Raw genomic sequence first — 24158 nt, 5'->3', positions numbered from 1 at the left:
TTTGGTCTATTACAGTGATGGTGAACCTGAGGCACAGATGTGAGAAATGGCATGCAGAGCACTCTCAGTGAGCACTCAGCCTTCCCACTTCCCAGGTCATTACTAGAAAGGTAAAGGGACTAGAGTGGAGATGCTCCCCTCCCCTTCTCCACTGAGCTTAATGACCTTTTTCACATGCCCTGCCCCTCTGCCCAGCTGCTAATGGGAACACAGAGTAGGTAAGGTGCGTGGTTCAGAGGCAGCAGAGCTAGAGGGGAACAGAGAACTTGGGCCACTCCTCTCATCCTCTCTACTCTTGCTGAGGATATTCCTCACTTCACCTGACCCTTTGCTTAGTAGCCCAATGGGAGAGCTTCCTTCTTCTCTTATGTGGGTTAAGGGGGAACAAGACACTTGGGGGTAGAGGGGCACCGCAAGTGGTTTCTGGTTGGAGGGCCCAGCAAGCACTCAGGCTGGAGTGTGGAGGAATTGCCCAAAAGTCCATCTCTTAAATGTTCACCATCACCAGCCAATAAGGTTCCTTCCAGTTCTAAATTACTGAGATCCTGTGATTTCACCCCTCTGTAAGTCATGACTTTGAAAAACAAGGCAGGTGGAGCAGCTAGATGTCTTAGGGGATTGAGAGTCAGACTGAGAGACAGAAGGTCTTGGGTTCAAATCTGGCCTCAGACACTTCCTAGCTGTGTGACCCTGGCAAGTCACTTAACCCTTAACTGCCTCAGCCTTACCATTCTTCTGCCTCAGAACCAATATTGATTCTAAGTTGGAGGATGAGGCTTTAAAAAAAAAAGAAAGACAAAACAGGTTAGAGTGTGAGGCCAGGAATTGTGGTGCCTGGGTTTAAATCTGGCCTCAGACACTTAATTGGGCAAGTCACTTAATCTTGTTTCCCCAGCTCTTATCCTCTTCTCTTAGAATTGTTACTAAAGTAGAAAGTAAGATGTTTTTTGTTCACTTTTTTTTTAAAGAAAGAAGCTATGATACAATGTAAAGAGCAATGTACAGGCAGTGAAAAGAAGTGTATTCTAATTTTGCGTGTCACTACTTGACTATATGATTCTGGGTAATGTCATGTCACTCTATCTCTGCAATTTATAATCCTAGAAAATTTCCCAGAAGACTGTCATATGATATGTTACAGGAACAATTAGGGTCAGGGGAAGCACTTGAACTGATCCAAAGTTCAATACTCTAGCCACAAAGCTCTAATGGTCTTTTTCCATCATATTTTCCACAAGAAATCACATAAGGAACAGCAATCAGTCTCATGCATTTATTTAAAACTCAGGTAAGCTAGCCATGCTACTACACTAATGGGGGCTCTAGGATATATTGATTCCTCAGCATAGCTCCTCTTTTTTGATGCGGATGTCACGTCCAGATTTCCTGGAAGAGAAGAGAAAATGGAGAAAACTGTGAATCACCTTCATTTAAAAAAATCTAGAGCCTGAAGGAGAAAAAAAGAAAAATTCTTCCTAGAAAGTCATCAGCAGAATGAGGACAAGTTAGATGAGAGTAGAAAGGAACCATAAAATGTGGAATGAAATGTTTGGAGGGAGCTTAGAACAATGAATATCAGAAGGTCAGTTATTTTCTGGATGGCCAGAAGGTTTTAGTAAAAATCTTCTTTTTTGGCACCACAATCAGCCTTTTGACAACTTTTGCTAATTGATTCTATTTCTGGCCTTTGGGGCCAAGCAGAACAAAGAACATCTTCTGTACCTCCACAGCCCTTCTAATATTGAAAGCAGTAATTAGTATCTTCTTCTCTTTCAGTTTTCTCTTCCCGGGGTTAAACATCTCTGGATCCTTCAAATAACATCATTATTGGTTGATCTCTCTTCTTTGAATAAGTTCAAGTGTAGCTAGGAGGCATAGTAGAGATAGGGAGCCTTGGATCAGGGAAACCTGTGTTGAAATCTAGCCTCAGACACTCAATAGCTATGTGGCTCTGGGCACATCACTTAGTCTCTGTTTGCCTCTCTTACCTCATCTGAAAAATAGGAACAATAATAGCACCTCTGTCCTAGGATTGTTGTGAGAATAAAATGAGGCAATAATTTGAAAGTTCTTAGCACAGTACCTGGAACATTGTAAATGCTATATGTTGTTGATTTGTTTCAGTATTGCTCAACTCTCTGGGAGCCTATGTGGGGTTTTCTTGGCAATGATATTGGAATGGTTTGCCATTTCCTCCTTCAATTCATTTTTTAAATTAGGAAATTGAAGCAAACTTGGTAAAGTGACTTGCCCAGGGTCAAACAGTCATCAAATATTGGGGGTCAGCTTTGAACTTAGGTCTTCCTGACTCCAGACCCATTTCTCTATCTATTGTGCCATCTAGCTGCCTTTAAATGATATATAAATTTTAACTATTATTATTTTAAGTACCTCAGCATCCCTCTATTCTTCCTGTCCTCTCTTACACTTGCAATCCTAGTTTCTACAGGAATTAAATCCATTGAATGCTAGTATTCTGGTCCCCTTCAGTTTAATATAAAAAACATTTATGAATTCTAGATCTAATGCTTTATACAGAGCATTCTTAGGGTTTCTAATCCACAAAAACATAAATGTTAAAGTACAGGTACATTTTATGCTCTGGGTCCTAAGGCTCTTTCTTGGCCTGGCATTTTGTGTTCTATGAAGTTATGATTTTACCTTGAGACTTGATGGATTTCTAAAAATCAAAGTTTACTTCTCTTTGTTCCCTCTAAATACTGATGAAGATGTGTTAAAGTTCAGGCCAAAAATTTAGTCAGGCCCTGGGAAATTTTCCAAAGGACTCCAATTTCACCTTTTCAAGGTTTATAAATGGATCAAAACCGTCAGTCATCTGGAATGTCTTAAGATACCTAGTCAGGCCCAGGAAATGGAAATTCTTCATTATCCTTCATTGAGAGGAAAAAAACCTGGATTGAAGGTGATGTAGCAGACTAAGGTAATTCCCAAATCTGCCAGGCTCCAACAATGCAGAGGGCTCTGATGGGAGACTAAGCTATGGTAGAGATACAGGATAATCTGGAATTGGGTACTATATAGAAGTTTAAATCCTAAACCTCATTCTATGATTTAGCCCTCAGTGTCACCAGGCACAGATCTCTCTTGTTCCCTTCATCAATGGTTTCCTTTGCTATGGTTCAAAAGGAAGGTCCTCCTCCTTCCTTTCTATTGCTCCAAAATATAATGATCATTCAAGTATTATCAGCTCCACCTCCTTTGCTTTTCCACAGCTCACAGACATCTCTCTCTTTTGGACTTTTAAAGTGAACAAGAAACTACAGATCTGATTTGCATTATAGCTCTTTTGTTAATGATTCATATCACCTTGGACAAGTAAATGATCTTCCTTAGAATACAGTTTCTTCATATTTAAATAAAATAGCTGGCCTGAATGTTATTTTTTAATTGATTTATAAAACTGCTTACAAATGTTAAGTATTAGCTATAAAGCAAAAGAAGAAAAAGGTCTAGGAAATGGAAGTTAAATTGATTTGCCCAGAATCCCAAAGCTAAGAAGTACTGAGCCCCTCTTTTCTCTAGACATGAATCTCAATTCACTTAACCATTTTCTACCTGCATGTTCTATTCGATCCTCTACCCTTAAAGCTGATATTCTCCATTCTATTCTGAGTGGTCTTTCAACTTTAATCTAATTTAGCTCTTCAGGCATTTATTATGAACCTGGTATTTGCTAGCCACTAGGGTTAAAAAACCAAAACTACAATTGTAATCATTTTCCCTCAAGGAGCTTAATTTATTTCAGTGAAATAAAAATATATACTTAGTAGGCACACAGTAATTATTTGGGGAAATAGAGAGAATGACTCAAATAATGGGAGGATTTTGTTTGTTTGTTTTTGTTTGTTTTTTGGGGACTTGTAAAAATCACCTACTTCATTCAGTAAATGATAATTGAAAAGAATCTTAATGGAGTTAGGGAGTCCAAGAGAAAGAAATGAGGAGAAAGGACATTTCCCACATAAGGAACTTCCTCTGCAAAGACATAAAAAGAGAAGATGGAATGTCACATGCAAGGAGCAACTAATAAATATTTTCGCTGGAATTTAGAGTAAACAGGAGATTAACAATGAATCTCTAAGTACTCACCATGTTATTTAACTATCCTAATTCTCTATTATTTCAAGGACATGTGTCTGGCGTCTCCAGCTAAAGGGTTGAGAACCTCTAAGGACAAGGTATGAAAGAAATCCTGACCAAAAGATACTGTGAAAGAGGGGATTCAAAATAGAGATCCATGGACTTTGATTTGGAAGTCATAGAAGCGATTCCCAAAGTGGGTGCTACCACCCCCTGGTGGGTGCTGTAGTGATTCAGATGAGCGGTGATGGCCACACTTTTTTTTTGTATTCAGTGTTCAATAAATACTTTCATAATTTCCAGGGGGGCTCTAAGTAATATTTTTTTCTGGAAAGGGGGCAGTAGGTCAAAAAAGTTTGGGAACCACTGCAAGTCTATCCTAATCCTTGTACTTTTAACCTATGCATCAGTATCCACTCTTCTTAATACTCATTGAGCTACTTTCAGGAGGATTTTACAACAAAAAACTACAGCTCAGAGAGCTGCTCACAGAAGAGACCTTCAAGATCACCTAGCCCAAATCCCTCATTTACCTAAGGGGAATCCAAGACTCAGAGAGGGAGTGACCTGCTTAATGGTCAGGAAGAGATAATCAGTTTCCTGACTCCAAGATCAGAATTCTCCCCTCTCTCCTCCATGGTATGAAATATACTTAAGGAAACTCTGTATGAGAGACTACTAACTGACCCCTGTACTTTTCCTTCACATCATTGTAGTAGTCACCCAGTTCCCATCATCCCCACCCCTTTCTTATTGTCCATTTGATCTAGTTCATAGTGTGACACTTGTTAGAATCTAGGTGGACATATTTGGAGACAACATTGTATAGTGTAAAATCCTGGATTAAAATCTAGCAGAGGTAGGTTTGAATCCCATGTGTGTCATTTTATACCTGGGAGGTCCTGGGTGAATCAGCACTTCCTCTTTGGCAGTTTATTGAAACCTGTAGACTCCATTTTAAAATAATTTTTATTGCCTACTTCCGTGCTTGAAGGAAATGAGAATTTTCAGTTCAAGGCTAGAGAAAATGAAGATGTCCTATTTTTCCTCTTCCAAGTTAATGGATCCCCTAAAATGTTTCCATAAATCCATTAGTAGGAGGTTTGTGACCTACCGATTAAGAACTTTTAGAATAAATGACCTATAAAACATGCTCAAGTTCTTAGTTCAAATCAGGCTTTAAAATGTCACCTCTAAAAAATATTATGGTGGTACTTACACAACAAGCCTACACAGTATGCATTTATTGTAATAGGTATTTCCATCAGTGGCACAGACAGGGTTGAATTCACTTGTGCATCCAAGAAAACCGGAATTACATTTAAGCTAAAAGAGTCATAAAATAAAATGAACATATATCACAGAATTTCATATGCTCAGAACTTCAGAGCCTGGAGGGATCTATAGTAACCATTTCAGGTAGTCAGGCTATAAATATTTATTAGGTACCTATGATGCGCCAGGAACTGTACTCAGCAGTGATGTTAAAAGGAAGGTAAAAGACAATTCCTGCCATCAAAGAGCAGGGAGAAAAGATAACCTGTTCACTGGAAGACTGCCATCAACAGTCTAATGGGGAAGATAACATACAACTAATTATTTTCAAACCAAATATGGGAAATACCCTCTGGTTATGATAGGGAGGGGCCCCGTTTCTCTTTCCAAGATTTTTTCCTGCCTTCTGTTCCTTTTTATTGTTTTTTTTTTTTATCAATAAGCAGATTTGCACAATCACAAAGGCAATAAAATGTTCTTCCCTTTTGTCCATAGGAAAAAAATAACCTCTAAAGTCAGGTACATTACAGGGAATTTCATTGTCTTACAACAGGACAGCTAAGGGAGATCTTAGAACAAATAATGTAGTTCACAGGGCTGGAAGGGAGCTGAGAACATAGAACACAATATCAGAGCTGCAAGAGACATCAGAACAAAAGATGTAAGAGCTATTAGACTACCTAGAATATGGAACACAGAATATCAAGGCTTGAAGAGACTTCAGAACACAGAATGTCAGAGCATAGAGTACAGCAGAGCTGGGAGAAAACCCAGAAAAAAGACCATGAAATGTCAGAGCACAGAACTCAAAAGATGAAAATGGGAAGAGACCTCAATATATAGACACACACGTCCAAAATGTTAGAACTGGAAGGTACATCAGAATCCACAGATTGTTAGATGTTCAAGGTACCAGGGGCAGCTGGGTAGCTCAGTGGGTTGAGAACCAGGCCTAGAGATGGGAAGTCCTAGGTTCAAATCTGTCCTCATACACTATGTACCTTTGTGACCCTGGGCAAGTCACTTACGACCTATTGCTTAGCCTTTAACCCTCTTCTGCCTTAGAACCTATACACAGGATTGATTCTAAGACAGAAGATAATTTTAAAAAAATACACAGAATATTAGAGGGGGAAGGACCAAAGAACATTGAATACATATAATATTAGAGTTTAGAGATTATTTTTCTCCATGTTCTTCATTTAACAGAGAGGGAAATTGAGGCCTAGTGATAGAAAATGCCTTATCTAAGGTTCAGGAATACACTAAGGTTCTTAGATCAAAGAATGGTGTTATTGTCATGCCTCAATCTATTAGGTGCTGAAAGCTGAATGGATTTTGTGAATCAATGGTCCCCTTCTTCATGGCATGGGAGAAATGTTAAATGGCAAAGCAGAAACTTTTCTTACCTTTCTTGGTAACTCAGCTTGAATAGTATCTAGAAAACAAAAATTAAAAAGTTTAGGATTGCTTTCTCTTTAACACAGATACTTAGGAAGTGGGAGACAGAAATTAAGGGAGACAGAGGAGTGCAGATTATATACCTACTCTCTCCAACCACCCCTCGACCACTGCACTGGGTTTTCCCCAAACCCCAGGTCCCTGAAATATGGCAAAATGAGGAAAAAGTTCAGTTGACTAAACAAAGACACAGGTATTTTTCTATCAATTTTCTATCCATTATTTCAAATCCTTGACTATGGGAATCAGGACATTGGGACTTTATCTTAACTGCCCTATGCAGTGACTCTGTGACCTCAAACAAATATCTTTCTGTCGTTGCATTTCACTGATCTTTGCTTTAAAGTGATTCAGTTAGATTCTGGGAAGGAGCAAATTTTAAAACCTACGCACCCTTACACACCAAGATAGAAAATAATATGCTTTGAGAAGAAAGAGGAACAAGTCTAACAATGGTACAGAGCAGGGGAAATCCTACTGCTACACAACTAAAGAGGTACGCCAAGAAAAAGGCTTCAATTATTGAACTCTTGGGTCTGAGGGTATAGAATGGGAATCCCAGGACGTCCCCCCACGTGCTGTGCAAAGTCTCTAGAGACCCCTGAAATCTCAGGACAGGGTGGCGCACCAACCCAGAGAGAGTGCCTTGTTGGTGCCAGACTCGGGGAGTTGAACACAGGTACCGGAGAGGTGACTGGAGGAAAAAATCAAAGAAACACAGCAAAAATGTCCAGAAGATGGTGGCTTAGAGAAAGCCAAACCTCAGACAGCAGACCACTGGTCTTCCTCACACAGAGATAGAAAACAAATGGCTTCAAGAGTAAAGAAAACCAGATCAAACAGAAGGACAGTGCAGGGGGATCCTACTGCTGGACAGTTCAGGTCAGCAAAAACTCTCCTTCTTGTCCTCCAACTTTTTTTCTGCCCTCGAGGTTTTAGCCTCAGGGCATATTAAGCAGTACAGACTAATTGAAACAATACAGGCTAAATAGCAACAATTGGACAGAGGAGAATTCTTCAGAGGGCAGAGAAAGTAACTACAAACCTCCATTACTAGCTGGGGGAAGATCTTTCATCAAAGATCATTAAATACATTTGCTCACACTAGCAGAACAGAAAAGGAAAAAAATATAAGTAAACAACAGAAAAAGAGAAAAGAAATGACAATTGACAGCTTCTTTCAAGGAAGTGAAAAGAGAGCAAATGAAATAGAAATAGAAGAAGAGGAAGAAGTTCCAGCATTTTGGACACAGAAGATCTCAAAATTCAATTAACTCAAGAAATTCAGGAACTCAAAAAGCAATCAAGAGAGGCAAGAGAGGCTGAAGACAATTTGAAAAAGGAAATATATGAACTAAAACAAGAAAATAAAGCCTTAAAAGTCAGAATTGGCCAGCTTGAAATTGAAGCAAAAAAGGCAAAAGATGATCTACAAAGAAAATCAGACCAGAAGGAGAAGGAAGAATAAAAGGCAGGGATGAAATTCAGTCTTTAAACAACAGAACTTAACAACTAGAAGCAAATGACTTCACAAGGCAGCAAGAATATTAAAAACAAAATTTTTAAAAAATGAAAAATGTGAGGAGAATATGAAACACCTCATTGAGTCAACCAAAGATTAGGATAACAGAGATATAGTAATAGACAATTTAACAATTATTGGTTTACCAGAACATCATGATAAAAAAGTGATTCTCAAAGTGGAAACCACTGCCCCCTGGTGGGTGCTTTAGTGATCCAGGGAGCAGTGATGGCCACACGTGCATTTATCTTTCCTATTAATTGCTATATAAAATTTTAAAAAATTAATTTCCAGGGGCACTAAGTAATATTTTTTCTGGAAAGGGGGTGGTAGGTCAAAAAAGTTTGGGAACCACTGTGATAAAAGAAAAAAAGTTTAGATATCATAATACAAGAAATTATTAAGGACAACTGCCCTGGCATTCTCAAACAAGAGGGAAAATTAGAAATTGAAAAAATCCATAGATCTCCTCCTACATTTAATCCACAACTGACAACTTCCAGGAATATTGTAGCCAAATTCAAAAACTACCAGACCAAGGAAAAAATATTACAAGTTGCTAAAAAGAAGTCATTCAGATATCAGGGAACCACAGTTAGGATAACACAAGATCTGGCTGCATCTACATTGAAGGACCAGAAAGAGTGGAACATAATATTCTGGAAAGCAAGAAAACAGTGTCTACAACCAAGAATTAACTATCCAGCAAAACTGACTATATTATTGCAGGGGAAAGTATGGTCATTAAATAAAATTGAGGACTTCCAAGCATTCATAAAGAAAAAAACCAGACTTAAACAGAGAGTTTGCTGCCCAAACACAGAACTCAAGAGAATCACAATAAGGCAATTAAGAGAATGGGGGGAGGGGAAAAATCTTTTATTTAAGGGACCCTATGAATTCAATCAATTTTTATCCCAAGAAGAAAAGAAGACATTGGCAAACATTAAAAATTGTTATTACCAACAGTCTAACGAGAAGAAGTTACATAGAGAGAACAGGGACAAACTGTATAGGATGATATGCCAACCTATAGATTTAGATATAGATATAGATATAGATATAGATATAGATATAGATATAGATATAGATATAGATGTAGATGTTGATATAGATAGATATAGATATAGATATAGATATAGATATAGATATAGATATAGATAGATATATGTGTGTATGTATAAATATATACAAAACTAGAGGAGGGGGAAAGAAGATAATATTAAGAAAAGTGGGGAAAAAAACAAAGAGTAAATTTATATTCCAATAAAACATGTGGGGCCTACAGAGAAGAATAACAATACACTGTAAAGGTAAAGAGGTTGGAGAGAGGAAATGTTTAATACTTAAGTATATTGAAAGCAACTTAAAGGGAGAAGAACAATCAGATTTATTGGGGCAGAGAACTAATTCCCACCCTATAGAGAAGCAAAAGGGTAACAAAAGGACTGGTGGGGATGAAAGTAACACCAGGAAAGGAGAGGGCGGGGGGTGGGTGGAGGTAGCTTAATAAAGATCCTAAAGAAGAGTAAGAGGGGAATAAGAAGGGAGAGGGGAGAAAGGGACGTACAATAAAGGAGGGTATTAGAGAAACTGATTAAAAACAAAACATTGGTATGAAAGGAAATAGGGAAAGAAGAAAGGACAGGACAAGGAGAGAGAATCAAAATGTCTGGGAATACATATTTGATAATAGTGTCATACATACCAAACTACAAAAAATCTTTTTTACTGAATTAGGAAAAAACTATAACAAAGTTTATTTTGAAAAACAAAAGATCAAAAATTTCAAGGGAAATAATGAAAAAAAAAGTGAAGAAAGGTGGCCTAGCAGTACAAGATATTAAACTATACTTTAAATCAGCAGTCTTCAAAATGATATGGTACTGCATAAGAGACAGAAGGGAGGATCAGTAGAATAGATTTTGGGTAAGTGATGTCAGCAAGACACTGTATGATAAATCCAAAGATCCCAACTTTTGGGACAAAAATCCACTATTTGACAAAAACTGTTGGGAAAATTAGAAAACAATAAAGGAGAGATTAGGTTTAGCTTAACATCTCACACCCTACACCAAGATAAATTCAGAATGGGAGAATGACTTGAATATAATAAAGGAAACAATAAGTAAATTAAGTGAACACAGAATAGTATACTTGTCAGATCTCTGGGAAAGGGAAAATTTTAAAACCAAATAAAAGTTAGAAAAAATTACAAAATGTAAAATAAATAATTTTATTTATATTAAATTAAAAAGATTTTGTACAAACAAAAACAATGCAACCAAAATCAGAAGGGAAACAACAAACTGGGAAAACATCTTTATAACAAAAAACTCTAATAGAGGTCTAATTACTCAAATATAGAAAGAGATAAATCAATTGTATAAAAAAATCAAGCCATTCCCCAATTAATAAATGAGCAAGGGACATGAATAGGCAATTTTCATATAATGAAATCAAAAGTATCAATGAGCACATGAGAAAGTGTTCTAAATCTCTAATAATTAGAGAAATGCAAATCAAAACAACTGTGAGGTATCACCTCACACCTAGCAGATTGACTAAAATGACAGCAGGGTAGAATAATGAATGTTGGAGGGGATGTGGCAAAATTGGGACATTAATTCATTTTGCTGATGGAATTGTGAACTGATCCAACCATTATGGATGGCAATTTGGAATTATGCCCAAAGAGTTCTAAAAGAATGCCTGCCCTTTGATCCAGCCATACCATTGCTGGGTTTGTACCCCAAAGAGATCATAGATAAACAGATTTGTACATAAATATTTATAGCCACACTTTTTGTGGTAGCAAAAAAACTGGAAAATGAGGGTATGTCCTTTGATTGGGGAATGGCTGAACAAATTGTGGTATATGTTGGTGATGGAATACTATTGTGCTCAAAGGAATAATAAACTGGAGGAATTCCATGTGAACTGGAATGACCTCCAGGAAATGATGCAGAATGAAAGGAGCAGAGCCAAAAGAATATTTTACAGAGAGACTGATACACTGTGGTAAAATAGAATGTAGTGGACTTCTGTACTAGCAGCAATGCAATGACCCATGAAAAATCTGAGGGTCTTATGGAAAAGAATGCTATCCACATTCAGAGGAAGAGCTACAGGAGTAAGAATACAGAAGAAAATCAAGTGCTTCAACACATGGTTTGATGCAGACATGATTTAGAATGTAGACTCGAAAGGACCACACCAATGCACCTATCAATAATATGGAAATAGGACTTGATAGATGACACATGTTAAAAACAGTGGAAATTTCCATTGGCTATGTGGAGGGGGGGCATGGTTGGGGAGGTGAAGGGGAAAGTAAGATCATGAATCATGTAACCATGGGAAATTTTTCTAAAAAATAAAAAAATTAAAACAAAAAAATAAAATGATTCAGTTAGACTAGATAAACTGAGTTTCCCGTCTGCTTTTGCCCTTTGCTTTTTCATGTTTTAAGGTCACTTTCATCTCTGAAAGAACATGTTCTTTGTCCTTTGTTCATCAACATATGGTCCATGTTTTTACATCCTATGTTCTATGTCCTATATTCTTCTTTCAATTTAGTCAGGGATTATTGAGATCCTATAATTTTAGAGAAGCTGTGGTATGGTAAAAGGATTAATAAAATGAGACACCTTCCTAGGAGAAAAAATATCAATAATAGAATGCAATGCAAATTCTTATAGGTACTATGAGAAAGGCAAAGATTTCATAGAAGAATGTGGTTTTGAAAATGGTATTTTGACAGAGACAGGGCATCAGGCCATTTCAAGCAATGGAAACCAAGCAGTAATAGGATAGTATTCATAATAGAAAAAGTAATGAGTGTGTGGTCCATTTCCTGGATAATAACTACTCTCTCAAATGTTACCAATAATCCCTCAAAGTGCTAAATTCAATGGTTTCTTCTCAATTCTAATCTACCTTGACTTCGTTATGAAACTTTCCATATTATTGACCACTCCAATAATTCTCTTCTCTTGTTTTCCTTAGCTCTGGTCTCACCTGACTTTCCTCCATCCTGTTTTACAGCTCTGCCACAATTTGCTTTGTTAACTTGCCTTCCATATCTTGAATCCTTTTCATGGGCCTGTGGGCTCTCTTCCCTGCTCTCTCTTATCCATTTGTTAGCTTCTCTGCTTTAACTGTCATCTTTATGAAGATGACTCAATGAGCTACCTAGTCAGCCCTCATCTCTTTCCTGAGTTATCCTACTTCATGGCCTGTACAACAGACACTTCATCCTAGAGGGACCACAAGGATCAGAAATCTTGACATATCCAAAGCAAAAGCTAATCTCCACCTCCAAACCTACCTGCCTCCAGCTGTCCCTATTTCTATCAAGGGTACCAGTGTGCCTCCTGGCATGTAGATTTATAACTGTATAGAGAGAAGAGAATCAATTTGTTCTTCTCAGCATGGACATCCATCCTAGACACTATTAGGAAATGAAAACCTGTTTAAGGTAACAAAATAAGACCTCAAGGATATTTTGTTATTGCTCCAGGCCCAGTGAGTTAGGATGCCTCTTAGGTTAAAGAAGAAAACCATCAGATTATCATACCTCCTTATCTCCTCTGTCCTTTAGGAGCCAAAGGAGTTCCTCCCGAGGACATGACTATCTTTCCATAACCTTTCCCTTCCTTGGTGAAAACTTGGGATGGGCTCATGCTATGTAACTTCTTGATTTCTAATTGGAAAGACTTTTATACCTAGATTGTATGTTTGGTCCACAAACCATGGGATATCAGACAGAGGGGAATGGAGGTCTTGCATCAGTAATCTTTAAAATACTTGTATCTGCTCTCATGCATTGGGCATTGCCATTAGAATATTGGCCCCTTTCTCATGAGAAAGAAAAACGACTTCTTTTACTATCCACTTTCTAACTACAGGTTTGTAATTATAATTTGGGTGGCTGGACATTTTATTTTATTCCACTCACAACCTATAAAGGTTCCTGGATTTTCTCTTCTTTTCTAAATCATGTATTTTACCTGTATATTTGGTCTGCATTCTTTGTCTTGTCCTAAATATTTGTAATTAATCCAGTATTTATAATCTTCTGGGGTTTTGACTACAGCAAATCCATTCCAAACAAAAATTGAACTAAATAGATTATCTATGACATTGCATATTACTGTCCCTTTTGGGGGGTCACTTTCAGTTTTATTAATATAATGACATCATGTGAAAGTGCAGGCAACCTGTGACATTTCTTAATTAAAAACATATTAAAAGAAATCTATTTTTTGCTCTCATATCTTCATAGGAAAAAATGAAAGGAAAATTTCCCTTAACATAAATGCATAGTCTAGAAAAATAAACTCCCTTAATGACTGTCCACAAGAATATATGTTATTGATACCCTAAGTCCATCAGCTTACTGTAATGTATACTAAGGTTGATTTTAAGGGTCCAACTTCCTCTGACATTCTATAAGTCTATATCCAAGTGAATAAAATAAATAATTCTGAGAGGTTTATTTTCTACCTCTTTTCTAGATGACTTGTAAAATGAGTTAAATATTAATCTGACTCCTTTTGTGCTCTCATTCTTGGTCTTCTACCTTCAGATCTGAGAGTTGGAAGTGACCTTATGATTGAAAAATCCCTGGAGTTTGAGCCCAAAGAATTAGGTTTCAGTCCTTGATCTGCCAGTCACTCTTTTAGGAAGAGTCATTTCCTCTCTCTAACACTCAAGTTTCTTAATGCATGCACTATTAATAATATCACTTATGCCCCCTTTCTTGCAGGGCTGTTGTAAATAAAATGCTTGGTAAACAAATATATTCCCACCTAGGAGCATAATCATGAAATTGAAAAGGAATTCAGTCACCTAGTCCAAACTACTGATTTAGTAAAAGAGGAAACTGAGGCTGAAGGTAACACTTGTAATAAATGGAAGATTTAAATCAAAATTCTCTTGTCTGAATCAAATTATGCTCTTAGCTGTCTTCACTAAAATCTTCTTCTGTTAACTCGTTGAAGCCTGACACTGAAGTTCTTAAAGGGTATATTATGAGATCACAGGTTTTGGCAAGTCCTTTCAAGCTGATAATGCTTTATGGGTCATCTTGGAAGGTGTGTTTGTGGTCTGAGGAATTAGTATAGTTAATTGTGCTAATAGTTTTCACTAAAAGGACTTTCCCCAGTGGATGAGTGTTTTGGCCATTGTAACTCATGAAACAAAGGAGCAAAGTGATGTTTGGTTGGTGCCAGTGATAAGGAGCAAATTTTCTCTGGCAGAGTGAGAAACCATATGGAAGAAATCTAAGATCTCTGGAAATCTTAAAATAATTACCACCTGAGTTCTGTTTACAGTTGTTTTCCTTTGTAAGGAAATCAATTACCTTTCCAGATGGTTTACTCTGTTTCTCAGGGGTTTGAAAATGAGTCCTCTATAGGGTAGTTGGTCTGGGAGAATAATAATAACTCTAATTCCTGGACAAATAAAGATTAATCCAAAGTTTTTGTCATTCCGTAGGTGCCTGAAATAGGAATTGAATACTTTAAAGCTAGAACATTTGGTCGAAGAAGACCCAGGCTTCAGGCATGGCTCTGCCTTGAGTTTATATCATCTGGGATGAGCTCTGCTCTAGACCTGAGCTCACCCACTTTTCTAAATGGAAATAGCAGCTTTCTTTCTCTATATCACTGAGGGGCTGTGATGGGGCACTAATTAGATAGTAAGTCCAAAAGTGTTCAAGAAAGTATAAAGTGCTGAATGAATAGAGAGTATACTGTATCATTTACAAGCATTTTTTCTGCTATACTTGTTTTAAGTGTGAATCATTTGGAAAATGGATTGAAGTTGCTAAAGGCAGGCAGAATGGGGAATTAGAGTCACAGAATTGAAGTTTGCCTCTGAAGCTGACTAACTGTGTGGTCTTGAGAAGGTTCCTTTTGCTTTCATTTAAAGTTCTGTTTCCTCTTTTACAAAATTGGGACAATAACTGTCTCAGAGTTTTTTGTCAATCAATATGTATTTATAACAAGTCTATTAGGTGCTAAAAATCACTGCAGATACAAAAACAAACTATTATTGACATATATGGAAGTACATAAATAACACGGAAAGAAGAAACAATGTAATATTTCTGAGGAAGGTACTCATTACTAGGGAGATCAGAAAAGGCTTCTGCAGAGGGTGACTGAGTCTTTCGGAAAACCAGGGATTCCAAGAGGTAGAGGTAAGGGAGAGGATTTTAGGAACAGGGAAAGAAATTGGAGATGGAGTAGCTGGTATGAGAAGAAGTAGAGTTCAATATGGCGAGACTGTAGAACATGTAGAGGGGATGATAGGAGTGATGAGGAAAAGAGAGAAGCAAAGAAGGGTTAGTAAGCTTGGGAAGAGCTTTAAATGGTACGTGGAAGATTTTACATTTGATCCCTGAGGTAATAGAAAACCACTGGACTTTTGAAAACTACTTGAGTAGGGGTGTGACCTGCTTATACTTCAGCTTTAGAGACATCATTTTAGCAACTTGATGGAGATGGACTGGAGAGATGAGAGTAGATAAAATATTGCAATAGTCACTGTGTGACCCTGGGCAAGTCACTTGACCCCCATTGCCTACCCTTACCACCCTTCTGACTTGGAGCCAATACACAGTATTGACTCCAGGACGGAAGGTAAGGGTTTAAAAAAAAAATATCGCAATAGTCAAATTAAGGCTACTCACTTGCTATGGATTCTAAGACAGAAGGTCAGGGTTTAAAAAATAGTCAAAGTGAAACTCTACAAAAATATGAATAAGGATGGTGACTATGTGAGTGCAAGTATGTTCAAGAGGTGCTGAGAAAGTAGAAATGAGAAGATTTGGTATTGATATATGAACTTAATGAGACCAATTAATTTAATGTGACACCAAGATTGAGAATGTAAGTCACTGGATGATGATATTTTTAACAGTAGAAGACTTAATTAGGGAAAGGATATGTTTTTTTGGGGAAAAAATTACAATTCTCTGGGCATCCCGAATTGGATATGTCTCTGGGACAGACATTTCAAAGATCCAGTAGGTAGATGGTAATGTATAAGTGGAGCTCAAGAGAATCAGAGCTGGATATGCAGATATGATAGCCATATGCCTAAAGGTGATAACTAAAACTAAGAAGGCTGAAAAGGTGACCACATGAGAGGGTATAGAGAGAAAAGAGAAATGGGTCAATATTAGGGGTTTGGAGAGAAGCTCGGAGTCATTGGTTATTATATTGACAGTGAACTAGCAAAGGAAACTGAGGATCAGTTAGATGGACAGGAGGACAATAAAGAAAAATCAGCATCTGAAAAATCCAGAAATAAATGGATGGTTGACATATTCATGAACTGTACAGTTAAAGAAGGGTGAAGATTAAGGAAAAATTAGTAGATATGGCAAGTAAGATATCATTGGTAACTTCAGAGAAAATATTTTCTACTGAATGATAAGATCAGAAACCAGATTATAGAGGGTTTAGAAGAGAGTCAGAGGACAGAAAGCAGAAGTACAGGCTCGAGTTGATTTCTTGAAAGGAGTTTATTGAAAAAAAAGAGAAGAAAATAGAGAGTAACAATAAGTAGGGATGATCAAGTGAGGGTTTGTTATCTTTTTTTTAAGAGTGGAGGAAGATTGGGGCAGCTGGGTAGCTCAGTGGATTGAGAGCCAGGCCTAGAGATGGGAGGTCCTAGTTTCAAATCCGGCCTCAGACACTTTCCCAGCTGTGTGACCCTGGGCAAGTCACTTGACCCCCCATTGCCTACCTTTACCACTCTTCCACCTATAAGTCAATACACAGAAGTTAAGGGTTTAAAATTAAAAAAAAAAAGAGTGGAGGAAGATGGATGCTTTTGTAGGCAGAGAATCACAAAGTTTAGAATTGAAAGGGATCTTATCAGACATGTAGTCAAATCCATACAGGAAACAATGCTTACATTAACATACATGATAAATGCACCCCCAGCCACTGCTTTTGAAGACCACAAATGAGGGGAATCCACCGTATCTCAAGATCATTCCACTACTGGATAACTTTCATTCTTAGGAAAATTTCCCTCTCTATTTTCTCTCAATTTTTCCTATTAAAGTCTAACTTTCTTTCTTTCGTAACTTCTAAATATTGCTTCTGGCTGTGCCACAAGATTTGGAGACAGAATATTAACTAAATGTTGATGATCAAGTCTGTTTTCCAGGATAGTCACTATGCCAAAGAAATATTTCTATTATTTCCTAGAATCAGAGAATTTTTAAATTCTCAATTCGAGGTATTTTAGAATTCTAAAATCATAAAATCTTAGAATCAAGATTCTAAGAAATTGCATTGTTGAATATTAGAATGTTACAGTTGGATTTGTTATCAATCCTAGAATTTGGGAAGGGACCTGAGAGCTCTGTATCAAGATCAATCAAAGAAAAGGAGAATGTTTACTTTGGAAAAGAGTAATTATTTTAGCAACACAATCAAAAGATTTTCAACTCAGAAGAAACCTCAATTGCTACCTCATCTAATGTGCACTTGAATAGGTATAGTCATCAGAAAATGTCTACCAACTAGTTTTCTGACTTTATTTGAACCCTTCAGTGCTTAAGTAGTTTGGTACCTGTTAGGGAATGAGTCTGGGCAGGGTGTCAATAGTTGGAAGGAGCTACTTTTAGGAGAGGCTAATTCCATAGTTAGATCAGTAAACTTTAGGAAATTCTGCTGATATCAAGCATTTAACTCTTTGTGACATACACATATTTCTCCTAATTCTACTCTTTTGATCCAAGCATAAAAAAGTCTAATCGTTCTTGTACCTGATAACATTTCAAAAACTTGAAGACTCCTACCATGTCCTTCCTAAGTCTTCTCTTCTCCAGATTAAACATCTCTATTTCCTCTCATGAATCTTCATATGTCATGATACCAAGACCTTCTCTAATTTACTCTACCTTCTCTGGACTTCCCCCAACTTATCAATATTCCTCCCTAATGTGGCATCTAGATTTTAATGAAATACTTATGTTGTCTCTCCAGGGCACAGGAAATGGAATTATAAGTTTCCTAGACTTGAAAACATTCTTCTGTGAATGCAGGTTAAGGAGGCATTAGCTTGTTTTAGGTTACTATATTGGACAGTTAACTCATTTTGAGCTATTCCTCTAAATACCCCATGTGAAGACAAAATTATCTCTATCTATTTTAATGAAATCAGTCCTGCAACCTTTAACTCAATCAATCAAGAACTCAAAATATACCTACTTAACACTTAAGTAAGATATTTCACAATTTAGAAATTCTCATCTCAAGAGGGGACTTCCCAGGCCTGGGTAGGACTAAGAAAATTAAAAGACTACAATAGATTTTTGTGAATAAGGGGAAGAGACAGTAAATGAAGTGGAAAAGGGGCATAAAAGAAGAGGCCAGCATGACCTTTAATCATTCCTTTCCTGGCATTTGAAGAGACTGGATCCAGAGATTCCTGCCTTGTCATGAAGGGTTGTCATTGACGTGCTGGGTAAGTGTCTCAAGCTATAGAGGAGACTGTACTGGTGGACTTCTGACAGAAGACTCCATGCAAAGATCAAGACCTGAGGAAGCCTCCTGCCTGGGGTGCTGAACCAGATTTCACTTCTCCTCAGAAGTTCTTAGGGCTGGTAGGCTTATTAAGAATCTTTCTCTTTATCTACATATCCTACTTTCATTCTTTTCACCTCTTTGTAAATAAAAGAGGCTAAAAGTTATTTTGACTTAAGCTATAATATTTTAAAATCAGTGACCACAATATTACTTTATAATTCTCTTATTGAGTCCAAAACCCCAATTCTAATTCCTTATACCTTACATCTTTTAAAGATGAGTTGTGGTCTAATGGCATGTTCATCTTGTAATTGTTAGGCTGATTTTTTTGAATTCAGTATCAGATTTTACTTGCATGTTTGTTAACATTTGATCTCATTCAATTTGACCTGATATCCTAGCCTGTCAAGATTTTTTTAAAAACTGACTATTTCCCAGTGTGCTTGCTCTTCCTGCCAGCTCTATTTGATCTGAAATTTTAATGAGCATGCTATCTCAGTCTTTATCAACATCATTGATAAAATGATCAACTAGCACAAGATGAAGGACATTTCCCTGAATATTTTCACTAGAGACCTCATTCCAAATTAATATTGATATTCAAGCAAGAACGGTTGGAGTAACATGATGCAATGGGAAGTTTCATGGATTTGTAGTCTAGAGACCTATCTCAAGGGACCTGCCATTTGCAGATGGGTGATAGGTCATTTCTACCCTTTGGTCATGTGCCCTTCTGTCTCCTCATTTATAAAAGGAAGGAGTTGAATTAATATCCTCCTAGGTTGTTTCTGGTTTTAAATACATTAAATCATAATTCTTCTTTGATTTTATCCAACAAAAGGGTTCTGAAGCCACCTTATCATACTTTTCAGTAGCTTGAGACTCCTAGTCTTGTCATTGAAAATAGTAAGAAATCCTTTGTTAAATGCTTTCCTTTAATCAAGAGCAAGGTATATTTGTAGCATTTTCTAAACAAATCAGATTAGTTACCTTTTTGACAGGGTGAATGAAACTTGTTTGGCATCACTTTTTTTTGAGTTATCTATGCTGGCTCTCCATGACTATTAGTTGCCACATCAAAAAGAGGTTAGTTTTGGTCAGGTAGCTGATTCAGTGGATTCAGAGCCATGCCTAAATGTGGGAGGTCCTGGGTTCTAATCTAACCTCAGAAACTTCCTAGCTGTGTGACCATAGCCAAGTGACATAATCCACATTGCTTAGCTCTTACTACTCTTCTATTATGGAAACAATACACACTATAGATTTATAGATTTATTCTAGGGGACAATGTTTAGCTTTGAAACTTTGTCCATTGATGGAGGTCTCATTAAGAATATTCCCTCAAATCATGCAGATCCTTAAGTCTATGGAAGCTTATAGTGTTGGTAATTTTATATTCTAATATCCAAGAAGATATGAGCACAAATCACACCTCTGACACTTGGTGCCTTTGCAACCTTGGAAATTCATGTAACTTCCTTGTCCTTCATTTTTCTCTTTGGTAAAAATGAAGAGGGTTGGACTTGATGATTTCTAATGTCCTCTTCTGCTTTAAATTGATGATCCTATGAGTCTATAACATTTTCTGTACATTTGAATTCTAAAGAGAAGTCTCTTAAAATCCTTTTTAGAAGGTGACCCCTGAAATTTTGATAATCTATATAAAACCCTTTCTCAAAACAATCTCATTAGATAAGTAGACCAATTATTATTATTCCCAATAATAAAACTGATCAGGAAACTGAGTCTCCTCGAGATTAATTATCTTGCGTATTGTTTCATAACTAATAATTACAGCCAAGTGTCTATATCCGGTACCATGTCCTGAATGTTGAGAGCTCTTTCCACTTCAACTTAACTTTTCCTTGAATCTGTCTTAGAACAACATAAATAACAGAGTGTGGACTCAAATACATTCGTTTCAGAAATAAGAAATCTGAAATGTAAATTTAATGGTTTTGATTATATTAAGCTAAAAAGCTTTTGTACAAACAAAAACAATGTAGTCAAAATCAGAAGGGAAACAACAAATTGTGAAAAAATCTTTATAACGAAAAACTCGAACAGGGGTCTAATCACTCAAATATACAAGGAGTTAAAGCAATTGTATAAAAAATCAAGCCATTCCCCAATTGATAAATGGGCAAGAGACATGAATAGGCAATTTTCAGTATCAAAAAGTATCAAAAAGCACATGAGAAAGTGTTCTAAATCTCTAATAATTAGAGAAATGCAAATCAAAACAACTCTGAGGTATCACCTCACACCTAGCAGATTGGCTAAAATGAAAGAAGGGGAGAGTAATGAATATTGGAGGGGATGTGGCAAAATCGGGACATTGATGCATTGCTGGTGGAGTTGTGAAATAATCCGGCCATTCTGGCTGGCAATTTGGAACTATGCCCAAAGGGCTATAAAAGACTGCCTGCCCTTTGATCCAGCCATACCATTGCTGGGTTTGTACCCCAAAGAGATCATAGATAAACAGACTTGTACGAAAATATTTATAGCTGCCCTTTTTGTAGTGGCAAAAACCTGGGAAATGAGGGGATGTCCTTCAATTGGGGAATGGCTGAACAAATTATGGTATATGCTGGTGATGAAATACTATTGTGCTAAAAGGAATAATAAACTGGAGGAATTCCATGCAAATTGGAGAGACCTCCAGGAAGTGATGCAGAGTGAAAGGAGCAGAGCCAGAAGAACATTGTACACAGAGACTGATATACTGTGGTAAAATCGAATATAATGGGCTCCTGTACCAGCAGCACTGCAATGACACAGGACAGCTCTGAGGGATTTATGGTAAAGATGCTACCCACATTCAGAGGAAGGACTGCAGGAAAGGAAACATATAAGATAAACAATTGCTTGAATGCATGGGCTCAGGCGGACATGAATGGGAAATAGACCCTGAACAAGGACACATGTTACAACCAGTGGAAATGTGCGTTGGCCATGGGTGGGGGGAGAGCTGGGGGTGAAGGGGAAAGTAGGGGCATAAAGTATATAAATAGATTAAAAACGAATATTAATAAATGTCTAATAAAAAAAAACAAAACAAAACAAAAGAAGTAAGAAATCTGCGTTCACATTCTGGCCTAGACACCAGATAAATATCCCTGTATAATTCACTTAACTGCACTTTCTTCTCCATAAAAATGTCAATGACTGCTAAAAGATTTACCCAGAGGATTATTAGGATCAAATTATTCAGGTAAATAATAACAAATAAGAGCTAGAATTTATGTAGCACTGTAAGGTTTTCAAAATTCTTTACATTTTATTTCACTCTATCTTCATAGCATCTTTGAGAGTTGAGAGTTATCATTGTCCACATTTGGGACATCTAGAAGATTCATCTTCCAGATTTCAAAATTGGTCTCAGACAAGATCTAGCTTTGTGACCCAGGACAAGTCACTGAACTTTGTTTTTCTCAATTTCTAGTCTGTAAAATGAACTGGAGAAAGAAATGGCAAATTCCTCCAGGTTCTTTGCTAGGAAAACCATTAATGGAGTCGTGAAATATAGACACAACTGAAATGAATGAACAATAACAAATTATTCCCCTTTTTATAAATGAGGAAACTGGTTAAAAGATGGTAAATGACTTACAAGTGATCACAGACTTAGTGAATGTTTCAGGCAGTATTTGAATTTAGGTCTTTCTGACTCCAAAAGTACCACCTAGTCTTCTTGGTCTCTAAGTGTCCGTCTATCAGTCTGTCTGACTGTCTCTATCTCAGTTTTTCTTTTAAGCCATCATTCACATCCATTCTTCAATTTAGTGCAATAATCCTATCTATGATTACCCTATCAGTGTCTTTTCTACATATCCCAGACCCAAGTCCTCAGAGGTGCAGCTGGCACCTGTGTTCAGAGATGGGTCCTCTCCTTTATTATCTGGTGAGCTAATTCCCCTCTCTGGTGTCTGTTTTCCCCTATGTAAAGCAAGAGTAATCATATTCCCATTCCCTCCCAGACTGCAGAGTTGTGACCTCAGGAGCTGTCTTTATGTAGCTCTTTCACCAGCATTTAGTTCCTGCACATTAACCGTTAAAAAACTCCCAATAGGGTGCAGCTAAAGCCAAATTGGGTTCTGGCTGAAGGGCCATCTGGGGGCTACTGGCTCCAAAGCATGGTCAGTGTACATGAGAGGAAACTTACCCAAGAAGCAGCACAGAGCCATGGAGAGCAGCAGGAATATGCTGAGGGGCCTCATGATCAATCTCCTTTATCTCTAGCTGAAGCTGAAACTGAAAGGTTTCAACAGAGAGTAGCTGTCCTGAGTACAGAGGAGCTTGTGAGGCCTCCAAATAAAGTCCCCACAGGGCCTGTGGGCTCCACCTGCTGACTAACATCATGCTCTCAGGTGACCCAATCCCATAGACCAGCCCTAACCGTATTTCCACCAATCTGATCTCCACCAAGCAGATCTCCACCTTCTGGACTGGCTTGCCTTGAGACAGACATTGTCCATGGCCAAGCAATTTCACTGCCCTGCCCCTACTCAGCCCCAGCTTCTATTCTGTCCCTGTGTATCTAGGATTGTGGGTAATTTACCTCTTCCTGCCCACCTGGGGAATCTAGTGAGGAGATTTGTTTGTGTCCCCATCCTTAACCCCCAAGCTTCCCCTACCCTATATGTCCCCCTCTCCCCGAGTCCCTCTTGTGTTTGTGTCTGTTGACTTTGAAATAATATGGACCTACTAAAGAAGTGAGAAACCAAGTCATTAATCAGGAAAGAGATCGGTCCAGTAATTGGCTCCTAACATGGAGCCAAGCACCAAAAACTAGACAGATTTCAACATCCTGGGTTCTGTGAACAAATCTGTCCCTTGGAGAATGCACTGCTCTAGATGATTCTCCCAAGAACAGTAGAACTTAGGAAACTTATATACTATTTGGGGAACTAAGGACAGGGAAGAATGATTGATTGGCATTACCATGCCTAAGAGGAAATGAGAAGTACAAGACAGGATTATCAGGGAGAGGCTGATGCTTTACAATGGATACAAAAGGGAAGGGTCCAGCCAAGGCCTTGGATACCTGACCTAGGACTTTGATATAATAGGAGAAACTACTAAGATAAAAGAGTATTTAACATTTAATTTAGGTCTACCTAAAAGTCTATTGTTCATTTGGAAATGGTGAGTCTGAGATTTCGATTAGGGTCAGTTCTCAGGGGACAGGGTCAAAATTGGGATCTCCAGATTTTAAGTTGGCATGCCCCTCTATTCAG

General features: G+C 37.6%; 1 long non-coding RNA gene across 1 annotated transcript; it reads right to left on the bottom strand.

Moving 5' to 3' along the window:
* Positions 1–1322: 1322 nt before the first annotated feature.
* Positions 1323–23163, bottom strand: LOC123235516. Its single transcript, XR_006505386.1, has 3 exons — positions 23084–23163; positions 6786–6814; positions 1323–1386 (listed from the first exon to the last, which is right to left on the bottom strand). It is a non-coding gene; the product is annotated as an uncharacterized LOC123235516 (long non-coding RNA).
* Positions 23164–24158: the final 995 nt, after the last annotated feature.

The sequence above is a fragment of the Gracilinanus agilis genome, chromosome 2 (assembly GCF_016433145.1).
Source record: "Gracilinanus agilis isolate LMUSP501 chromosome 2, AgileGrace, whole genome shotgun sequence".
Classification (NCBI taxonomy): Eukaryota; Metazoa; Chordata; class Mammalia; order Didelphimorphia; family Didelphidae; genus Gracilinanus; species Gracilinanus agilis.
This window is presented reverse-complemented; position numbering and strand designations above follow the sequence as displayed.